The following is a 10,905-nucleotide window of genomic DNA, read 5'->3' on the forward strand; positions in this document are numbered from 1 at the left end:
GAACGATTGGATGGACCGGGGTAGGGTTCGTCGTATACACAATGTGTCATATTTCTTTTTTTTATTTCGTTTTCTCATTGTAGTCCATTACTACGTGCATTACATTGGTTGCCTGTAGAGCAGAGAATCATACTTAAAACTTTGCTAATTGTATAGAGCTTTTCATGGTACAGCACCAGTGTACATACAGCAACTTGTAGACTTAAAGACTTCATTTCAAACATTTTATCACCTTCGAAGTTCGTGAGATCAAACATTATTGAAATAGCCATCGGGGAAATCAAAAGTTACTCTTGGTGACAGGGCATTTTTGTACGCTGCACCAAAATTATGGAATAATCTCCCTTTGTTTGTAAGACAAGCAGTTACAATTAATGAGTTCAAGGTCAGGTTAAAAAGTCATCTCTTGAAGTACTGTATTTTCTGTTTGAATTTCTTGCTATTATTATTATTATTATTATTATTATTATTATTATCATTATTATTATTATCATTATTATTATTATTATCATCATTATTATCATTATATTTCCTCATTTAAAAGGTCAATTTCATTGATACCTTCACCTATGCCAAATCAAAATTCTTTCTGGCTTCCTCCATGCTGTTTTCAGACAGCAAATTTAAAACAGGTATAATAGGGCCTGACAATTATGATGAAGTTTATATTTTTATTTAAATCAATTTTCCATACGAGCACATTTGCACTATATTTATCTTGACACTTATGCACAATTCAGACATCTACTGAAATCAACTGTTTTGACATACATATCTGTTTTTAATGAGAGTGATTCGCAGATAACGATGGCCGTAAAGACACGATAATGGTAATGATGATAATAATAAAAGTAATAATAATAATAGTAATGATAATGATAATAGGGCCATAATAAGTGGGATATTTGGAAGTACATGTTATGATCTAATGATTCGAATTTTATTAGAAACAGCCATGTTGAGTTGAAATGAAATCATTAACTATCTACAGAATTCCATATACCCAGTGACGATGGCTAAATGTTGGTGTGTTGGTTTTTTGGTGACAGATGTTGTACTCAAGAACGACATTCAAAATGAACCGATAGTATCAAATTACGGTGTTTTGGTCTGTTGTTTCTGTCTTGGTCTAATCATTACTAAGGAATTTGTGTGCAGCTTTTGTGTATAATTATGTGTGTGCTGTGTTCATTGATAAGGTATATTATGTGCAAAGATGTTACCAGTGTCACGTGATATTGAAGACAAGTGGAAGTGAACTTTATAGGTAATAACTTAGCAGTCACTATCAATTTGTAACACATTGAGGCAGAGGGTAGAAATGAAGAGTTTGTTCGCAAAAACCGATAAGTCCATTTTTGAAGATTTTGACGTATGGTCTCTGTCATAAAGTACAAAACAATACCTTTTAAATGATATATTGGTCACTAAAGGTACATTTTTGAAGTTATGGCCAAAAGAAGCAAAATTTTTCTTATTATTCCCTTTATTTTTCTTGACCTTTAATCGCAAATATCTCCATTTGGCAAATATGGACTTATCGGTTTTTGTGAACAAACTCTTCAAATATTCTAAATCAAAGTTCATAGTTTTTCATTACCACTGATCACAAATGATGCTTAAAATGATGCAGTCTCTGTAACATATAATTACGTTTTTTTAGTTTCTAATAGAAAACATAATATCACATATTAGAAACATGATGTGACTCTCTCAGTGACGAAGTAACACACGTTTGGGTTCACCAGAAACATATTGTTCCCATTAGTTTTCTGTTTTCAGTTTGCCGGGTTTCAGTAAACCTTTTCTTAGATTTAGATTTAGGTGACAAAAGAATTCAGTGGTTTTAAACTACACAACTTATTGGTTTAACGGGAGCAAGAATGCGGGAACATGATAAAATGTATAAGCACTCCAAAATATACATTTTTTTAAATACTGCATAATGATGTTGGCTTCCCTGTGAAAGTATAATACTTCTACGCTGTACACCAGAATCAGTTTGGAGGTCTCCCAAATCTGACTGATCTGAATACACTCATCAGACTATTAAACACGAACAATCTCCTACTGCTTTTTTACATCATTTCAGATGTATGCGTATCCCATTTAAGATTCTGTTGAATATAAACACCTGGAATATTAACAGTGCTGGTTTCATGCAGAGTAGGTTCATTGATATACAAACTTTGCCGAGTTCATGGGTTCAGAAAGGAGATTGTCATAAAAATGCATTTTTGAGGATTAAGTTCCATATTGAAAGAAAGATATTATTCAGAGGGGTGAAGGTTCGGGTGTGAGTTTCTTCAATTTGTCTCCGTCTACAAATTAAATTTGTTAAGATCGCAACTTCTGATCTCTAAATTAACACACATGTCGTGAAAAAGGTACCCGTGGGACTCGAACCTGTCATCTACTACTGCAGCGACACTACCAGCAGGCTGTCCCTGGTTGCCGGCAGTGACAACAATGAACATGAAACAACCCCCAGGGAGAGGGAGACATATTGAAGAAACTCACATCTGAAGTTTCATATTATCAGACAAAGACCAAGTTGCCAGTAAATCAATTTCTTTTTGCATCTGAAATGACTGATTACGACCTCCAGCCTCTACCATTGTCAAATAATCAACATATTCATAAAAAACAAAAATGGCAATCTTTGCAAGCATTACTTACCATAATAAAATGATAATGATAAAACAGCGCCAGGCTAAGTGGCGATCCTTGCGGGACACCTGCATTACATTATGATATCTGAAATGCAATTTACAGTAGTCTGCACTATACAAAGTCAACAATGAAATATGACATACACTCAAATGCATCAATAAGAAAATTGCAATTGTGATTGATCTAATTAAACGCTGCTAAACCATAGTTGATACATTTCTTTGCTTATCAGCATTTCTGAACAATTTAAAGGTATGGTATACAGTTTCTGAGATGGGCTTCAGTTTTCAGATTTTTTTTTTCTTTTTAGATAATGAGAAACCTGTTATGACGTATGAAAAAGCATATAATTCTAAAAGGAATTCAAAGTTTATTTGATGAACATTGGTTTTGAAATGGCTGAGATATCCAAAACAAGGCAATCCTAATAAATGGTGGGACCCACCTTTTATAAGGTATTACTATTTTTTACTTTGTTTTTGGATATCTCAGCCATTTCAAGACCAATTTTCATCAAATAAAGCTTGAAATTTGAAATGCGCTTCAAAATAATATTCAACTGATTTGTTCTAAATTATGAATTGGACATTGTTGAGTAAAAAAGAATCAAATTGTGCTGTTCTTTCAAATCTACAAAGGGAAAGGAACATAATTTTAGCCTTGTTTTGACAAAATTTGTGCATTTAAAGGTCCAAAGCTTACAAGGAAACAGTGCTTACCACATTAGAAATAAAAACAAAAATCAAGAGGGCGCTACAACCGTTTTGACAATTAATGAATATTGTTTGGTTATGACTGCACGTATGTATTGTTCTGAAGCGGACTAGCAGGTGTTATCGCAACTTTTATGTAGAGGCTACTAAAGAATATTAATTAGGCCAAACAAAAATTCATTTCAAAAAATGTAAACAAATGCACAAAACTTATCAAAATCATATTTCTTATCTCACGTGACGAAATTATATCGAATCATGCTAGTGACTTTTCCCAACCATACATCATTCGGAAAGTACTTTAAGTCATTGACAACTTGCATTCGTATGCTGGCTGCAATGATAACCAGAATGGGTAACTAGTGACATGAATAAAACACATTATTTTGTTTGAAATAATTTTCTGAGGAAATTCACCACATTTGAAGGTCATCGGACAAGAAACTTAGCAAAGGACGTATGGTTGAAAGGGGGCCCTTCACTTCAGTGCCATTTGCTCGATAAGCATTTAAAAGTTCTTTTGATTTCGCTATTGAGTAAGCGACTGTCGTAGTACAAGTTATGTATATATGTATATATATATATAATTATATATCATTGAGCAAGAGTGATTCTGTCCAAGTAATTATTGACTGTTACTCTTGCTTTTCATCTCAGATTTCATCATCTTGATCAGCAATAGTTGTTTTGAATATCCATTTGAAGAGTTTCTTTGCAAAAACCGATAAGTCCATATTTGCTAAATGGAGATAGTTGCGATTAAAGGTTAAGAAAAATAAAGAGAATAATAAGAAAATTTTTGTTCTTTTGACCATAACTTCAAAAATATACCTTTATTTGTAGTGACCAATATATAATCTAAAAGGTATTGTTTTGTACTTTATGACAGAGATCGTACTTCAAAATCTTCATGAAATGGACTTATCGGTTTTTGCAAACAAACCCTTCATTTTTTTTCCTTCTGCCAAATATGTCATGTCTAATACAGTATGAAATAATCCCCATTACATGCTATTCATAGATTCCTTTGTCTCTTATATTCATCTTTGATTGCATTATGAACTTCCTTTTTTTATAATCTGAATTGACATCTTTAGTCTGATCCGGGTCATCAAAGTCATTATTTATGATAATCATTTAACATACTTATTTGCATCATGTATAATCCGCGTGTAGACTTTTCAACATTCAATTGAAGTTCAAGCAATGTACTTTTTTGATGGATAGGTTTAATCTAAATTCTCTATTCATGAACTTTTTTTATTCATAAGCGAAATTGAATACTTGGAAAGAATTAGGGACAGGTGCAGAAGGAGTTGAACAACCTTTGCCGAAGATGTACAAGCATTCTGCCATCAATAATTTAGAGTGCACAAATGACGATATGTTGATGCCTTAGCAAATGTAGCAACATTGAATGCTCAATCTAATATGAAATTGAATGACAAAACAATGAAATTAGCCGAAAAACCTATATCATAAAGGAAATTTACCATAACTTCACCTATCCAATCTCGATGAAGTCTGAAGTAACTTTAACTAACATAAACTTCGATATTTACTTAACAGCAAATGTGGTCCTCGAATTAGATTACCTACATTCGGCTTTTACAACAGAACACCTGCGGATGCGCGTGGGTGTGTGTGTGTGTGGGGGGGGGGGGTTGGGTAGCAGGGGTAGCTGTTACCATGACACGGAAGCCAGTACACCTGTAGTCTGCTAATCATTGTCATATCTAAAAGTCATGTTAGTGTGATTTATGGAAGAGTTACCAACAGTGAACATTAAAGGCAACATTAATCCTGTCTACTCATCTCCAGTGACAAGAATTATTTTTGTCTCGTTCCGGTCTTAACCGTGTGATATCGCAATATCATGAATATTGCGGTTGTAATACATTGTCCGCACATATCATTCTACCCCAGTGCACTGTTAACGTTAAACGTGTAGATTCTCACCCGAGTCCGTCCCTCTCTTCTTAACTTTTTCTCCCAAAATTTGTGTCAGCTCCTGTACACTAGATTGTCAAATTCTATTTGACTTGGTACGTGAGCTATACGGTCACCAGAAACCTGAACAAGGGATTCAGTTTCGGTGTTTGCAACGAGGTGACTCCATGTCTGGTGCACACGTCCGGTACAGAAGATAGCACGACGGTGACTCGTGACTTCAATTTTGTAATCACGTTTTTATTTGTCGTGTTTCTGACTTTATCTCTTAATCTCTCTCCCTCTCTCTTCCATGCCCATATAGGTATTTTCAGAATAATAGATATTAAACGCACATGCACGCACGCACATACACATAAAAAAAACAAGTAAATGCATATTTTCAAAATTCATGAATATATCTACACCATTATTATGATCAAGGTATAGCTGAATGAGTCAATGAAAGATTGCTAAAAGTTATAGATATGATTCTTTCATGATCTAAACAGTTCACCCGGGTGTGCCAGTTTTGCGGGTTTTGTGGTTCTTCTAAGTTAGGCCATTCTTCAGGTCCGTACAATAATCATCGTTTTCTTGTTTCCTTGTAAGTTGTGTCAACTTTGACACGATCATAATGATAAAATCCATATATGAAATTCCGATGAACCGCAACTCTGATGATATCAAAATTTATGTATAGTTCATTTAAAATGTTGTAATCAAAGGAAGTCGGGTACGAGCGGAATTCGCTCTCACATAGTCACGTAAACCTCAGTCGGCAATTGTGACGTAGAGAGGAAAGGTAGGCGTGGTCTATTGTCTCTTCCACAAAACAATGAGGAATGTGTCGTTTATGCAGACCGACCATAGGACCTGGTGTTACAACGAGTGGTATATATTGTGGGGACACTGCCGGACACACGTTAGTTAATCACTTATGCTGGAAACACTTTCCTAAAAGTTTGCTCTCTTCAGAATTTGGGAATACCGTTAATAGAAATGTCACCAACAAGGTCTCTAGTAGCTGTGCTATGGCTTTGCACTCTGGGAATTTTACAAGCAAAAGCTGTAGAGATAGGGGGTAAGTACATTTTTTAAATCACATTCTGTAGATGTTAATATGTGCTCAGTTAAAATAGCATTATTTCCGTTTGTGTATGTATGTGTTTATCAATGTGTGTGCGTGTTCGGGTTCGTGTGCGCTGTTCGGGTTCGTGTGCGTTTCTGTGATATGAAATTGAACGAAATTCGAATAAAGACTTATAATATATATATATATATATATATATATATATATATATATATCCTCAACAGCTCAATTCAACTTTCCGGAAACGTTTTCTCTTGAGGTCACAACTTAGTTCCATAACTTGGACTTTGAGCAAAATCAAACAAACAAACAAACAAACAAACAAACAATTTAATAGAGTTTTATGTCAACTTTCAGATAACCTTTACTTTAAGTGAACGCCTACACCGCATTGCGCAAAGTTTTTAGAAATCTAGACCTCCAACGTTGCTTAACTTCATCATTTATTCATTCATGTTTTATGTGTGTGTGTTTGTGTGTTTTTAGAGAATGTCTGTGAACATTCAAATTACTAATACTTGCGTCGAACAACACAGAATTGACAAATTGTCTGTCGTCGAAGTGAATAAGAACCGATTATTCCGTGTTTAGTGTAATAGATATTATAAATATCATGGGCATAATATACTTGGATGATATATATACATAATACCCGAGTTATGAATGCCCATGATTTTGTTGTTGTTGTTGTTATTTCGTGGTTATAACTCTAAAACTGAATAATCAGTGCTTATCTATATGATTTACGTCAATAAAAGACGATTATGTCAATCAGTTGCCTAAGAACATGTCCACGTGCCTTTTATACTAGGAAAAGAAAGAGAAAGTGATGAATCACGGAGAATGAATCTCATATCCGGAAGCGTTGGTAGTGGCGTTTGTTTGTTTGTTTGTTTGTTGTTTCGGTTCTTTTGTGTTATGATGTTTTCTGATGCTTAATAAGACATTAATTAACTGCTTTACCAAACATTCCTTTTTTCATTGCAATTTGATTTTTATGAGAAAAAAATAATAATCTACCACTTTCGGTGCTTGCAATTAACAATGTTCACACAATGTACATGCATTCGATAGTACTTCCTTTTAAGGACGACAATGAAGACTTAATTAAGATACAGCTTGTCCACAAATGTCCCATTCGTACCTCAGTGTTGCAACTGAAGGTAAACAAAAAGTTCAGAGACCACCGTAGACATGACATGCAATTTCCGCGCTTTCCTTTGCACGCCTCCACTTCCTTGCTAATGATTATCAGTAGCCTATACTAGTACAGTATGTGTTATAATCATGCTTGGTTTATATTGTGTTCCCGGCGTACACGACAGCCCTGCAGTTCTGCAGCAAACGTAAAGTGGGGTGGGATTTTGGTCATTTTCTGTCCCCCCCCCCCCCAATTTTGGTCTTCTCTCTTGTTATTGTAGATATTCAGAGTTACGTGAACATTATGTGTCATTCTTCCCGTTTTACTATGGCTTACTAGGTTTCTCATCCGCACTGTGACTGTCGTGGCAAACTGAAAGACAATATTAAGAGATAATCCTTCCTGATATGCAACTTTGTCAGAAAACAGAACAATCAGAGAAGAAGGCCTAAATCTAATTGAAAGAAACAAACAACAGACAGACACAGACACACACACACACACACACACACACACACACACACACAATAATTATGAACTGATAAAGTTTAGAGAGCAAAACAACTGGTGACGAAGACGTTGAGCAGCTCTCCATTATTTTGTTGTGTACACAGAATTTCAATCATTATCATTTTCTCAAATATTTTGACACAGACAGAATTTATCCGCTGAGGAAGACATGCAAACAAGTATAGGACCTATTTCTGTCGTATACCAAGAGATATTCTGAAGATTTTTCTTTCTCATGTGCCAAGGAAAACCTGTGACTTTTTGTGTACTAACGGGATAGAGAGCTGATGAACACATTATATGTCACATACTAGAGTTTCCTACTTAGCATTTGCCTCGTTGTCTAAACTTAAGTTCATAACTTTGTTTGTTTGTTTGTTTGTTTGTTTGTTTGTGTGTATGTGTGCTTGTGTCAGTGTGTATGTATGTGTGTGTGTCCAGTATTTCCTTTAAATTTTCACTGTTCTTCTCTTTTGATTTTTTTTTTCTGTTTACACACAAAGCAACATAATGTGAGGACGGAATTCCCCTTTAAAGATCTGGCCCGGCATCCATGACAATCACGACCCGTCACGCTTGGCCTCGATTCCCCTCCCCCTCTCCCGCGTTGTCTCACGTCCATCCCGTTTGTAATGGCGTGGAGCGTGATTGCCGTGAATATTAATGTATACCGAGCATTATGCCGTGGAAATGAGTTCGCTCGTGTCACAATGAGTGTTATGCCCTAAAAAGAAAAAAAAAAAAGAACAAAGTCACCAACAACATGTGGATGTCATAAGCAACGGACATGTAGGTCAGGTTCCCAAATCGTAGCGACGACCTGCCCAACAAGAGACTTAACTACTACCTCGTCTCTATAAAGTGATAGTTAAATTAAATGCCAGTGATGGTGAAGTCAAAGACGAGGTCACGACCATCACACACAGTAGCAATGGTTACTGTAGGGATGGACTAATTGAGTGTTGATCACTACAGAATATCTTAAAAAACGTGCATGGAGAGGAAGGAAGTGTAGGAAATGAACTATCATGTCGACGAGTTTGACCATGCTATGTTTCCTCGTACTGTTTAGACAAGTCCTGACGCGGAAGAGGGGTGTCCATTTTCACGCACGCAGTATAGTAATCTGACTACCTCATAGGGGCTAATCGGTTTAACTACTCGCGTTGAATACTTGATTTATCTCGATTACTACAATAAATTATGATGAAGTAATATCAACAGGGGCCTACAGATGTTTTGGGGCAATCAACCATGGCCTTGCTCAGTAAATATCACGTAAACTCTTTGTAATTGCAGCTATTACGACAACCGGTAGAAGTCATTGCAGATGACTTGTTGCTGTAGTTGTGCATCTAGGGAGTCCTTTATGCTATAACCACATGGCCCTTCGCGCATGTAACAAGTCAATGCTTATTTAAAGGAAAACGAACCCGAGATAAAAGAGGGCGCTGTTGTAGCATGGCCCACAGAGCCTTCTATTACAGAGTTTGGCCAACCCTGTTATGAGTTTTTCGATCTACGGTGCCCATTGTGTGCCCACCAAAGAGGTTCTATAATATTACGTAATAGAGTAAGCACTCACCATTCAGTGCGTACAAATGAAAACGGGGCCAAATGAACAGTGGCGCGCGCGCACGAAAGAGGTCGACTATTAGAAACGTGTGGTACCCATGCGAATGCTGACTTCTCGACCTCTTTGCTAATGACGGCGGGTCGTTCAATTGGTCCCGCTTCTATAATTATGCGAACGCGCACTCTATTACATTATAGAACCTCTTTGGTGGGCACAAGGTGGGCACAAAATGGCGCCTGTGTTTAAGTTGGCCAAACTCTGTAATAGAAGGCTCTGATGGCCCATGCTTACACATCTGCCATGTTCAGAAAGTCCAAATAAAATCGATTCGTACATTGAGCATGTGGAAATGATTGAAATAGGCCTAATGTCAAACTCAAATATTTAATAGTCTCTTGATTCGGCATTGTTTCTTGCCAATTCCGCCTAACACATACGGATTCCTCAAAGACAAAATTTGCTTGCCATCCTGTAAACTCGTGTGACAGGTGTGAAGTAGTCGACGGATCGCTGTGTATTAAAGTCCAACATGCACATCATGTCATACCTAAGCTACGTACGAATCCTTAACGACTATGGAACCTGTACTAAAGAAAGCGCAAGCAAGACGGGCCCGATTCATTTTGATTGACAGATAACTAGCTTTACATAGTCCATCTTCGCAATAAAAATGGAGGTGATCGTCACGCCATCCAACATCGTCCTCTTGGTGTGGGTGCCTTTAAAATTCGGTGATCCTTATCAAAAGATATATTTTTCTGTACTAAATTTGACTTTGGTGAAATTGCTTCCATTCAGTTCGCCTGAATTTAATGTACTCTAGACTTGCAAACAGAAGGGCCCTTATTCCAGTAGGCTGATGACAAAGCTATAGCGTGCCTGATAACCAATATCAAAAATAATTTTGTACCGTGTAGGTCCAAATTGCACAGTATAGGAACCAGAATCCATGCGACCATAATAACAAATTGTCCTGGTGGATGAAGGTTCAATGGCTATAATGAGGACCGAGTATTGTCACTGACACACGTTATGACAATGGCACTGAGAGCAATGTTATCAATTCAAATTGCCACCCTATTCCAGGATCTATATATCATGCTTGTTGTTACAGATGAATTGGAAAAAAATGATTCTTAACATGCGGCATCTCACAGGTGTGTGCATCCGGGTTTCAAAGATAATATTTTGGCTTTAATCTTATCTCGTCTTCCTGTTGGAATAAAAGATTTTTCTTTATTAAAGGGAGAAGAACCAGCACATAATAAAG

Source organism: Diadema antillarum, unplaced genomic scaffold (assembly GCF_040938485.1).
Source record: "Diadema antillarum isolate AM-2024a unplaced genomic scaffold, OU_Dant_1.0 seq00000566_RagTag, whole genome shotgun sequence".
Classification (NCBI taxonomy): domain Eukaryota; kingdom Metazoa; phylum Echinodermata; class Echinoidea; order Diadematoida; family Diadematidae; genus Diadema; species Diadema antillarum.